Here is a 1,023-nt window from a genome sequence, read left to right on the forward strand (position 1 = left end):
TTTTTTTTAATAAATAAAATAAAAAGAGCTTGTTCAGTGATGAAGCACATATGGTGCTCACATATGGTTAACAGATGACCACCCACTTTTGCATATCAAAAATTTAAATTTTTCGGTATTATGTAGTTCACATCTGGCTGGATTACCCAATCATAACAGAGGTCATCTAAATACAGAAGTCTTAAAGGTGCAGTAGATAAAACAGGGTCTTTACAATATAAGAGAAAATGTTCATGGAAACAGAATTAAGAAAAGCTTCACTAAGTGGGCTTTAAAATGCCACAAAAGTATGTTTATGAGAAGTATGCTGATATACAGTAGTGACAATGCTTTAAGTTTGAGAGGAGGGAGGAGGGGGGGTAGATCCTACTGTAAATGAAAATAAACCAAAGCCAATTTAGTGAGACCAAACGACGAGAATGTAAAATAATCTTAAAGAATCTAAGGCTGCTGTTCTTTTATTTGTAGATTTAGAATTAAATAATAGAGGAATGTTTTGTGGCTCTGAAATGTCTGTAGACAACATTTGTAGGCGGTGGAGTTGCTTTGTTTCTGTACTTGTGAAAAGAGAATGCTATTGGCAGTATGCAGTAGCAGAGAAAAAATTATAATAATAATACATGTATGAGAAGTAAACAAATAGTTCACCAAAAAAGGAAATCATGATTTACTCACCCTCATTTCGAATCAGCAAAAAAAAAAAAAAACAGTCATGCAGTAGGAAAAGATTGAAATTGAAGTTGATATTCAATGAGAATCTTAACTATTTGGCAGGTTAATAAGAGTTCATAGATCAATCACTATTTTGAGATTTTTGATGAATCAGTTGATCCATTTCACTGTCTAAATTATTTATTTGTCACAAATCAAAGTTCTTGGATTCATATAATTGACTTTATACATGTTTTGAATGGCATGAGGTTGAATAAATGATGACAGAATAGATTTTTGGGCAAACTTATCCCAAATGTATCCCTTATATTTTGTGTATTTGGTGTAATGAAATGTTTATGCGGTTTAAGG

General features: G+C 31.9%; 1 protein-coding gene across 1 annotated transcript in view; it reads left to right on the forward strand.

The window, feature by feature from the left end:
* Positions 1–1,023, forward strand: part of LOC107574911 (ras-specific guanine nucleotide-releasing factor RalGPS2-like) — a gene marked incomplete at its 5' end in the record, with an annotated part of 9,369 nt that overhangs the window by 3,997 nt on the left and 4,349 nt on the right. The gene's annotated exons all lie outside the window — the stretch shown is intronic.

Source organism: Sinocyclocheilus grahami, unplaced genomic scaffold (assembly GCF_001515645.1).
Source record: "Sinocyclocheilus grahami isolate Dianchi unplaced genomic scaffold, SAMN03320097.WGS_v1.1 scaffold2384.1, whole genome shotgun sequence".
NCBI lineage: Eukaryota > Metazoa > Chordata > Actinopteri > Cypriniformes > Cyprinidae > Sinocyclocheilus > Sinocyclocheilus grahami.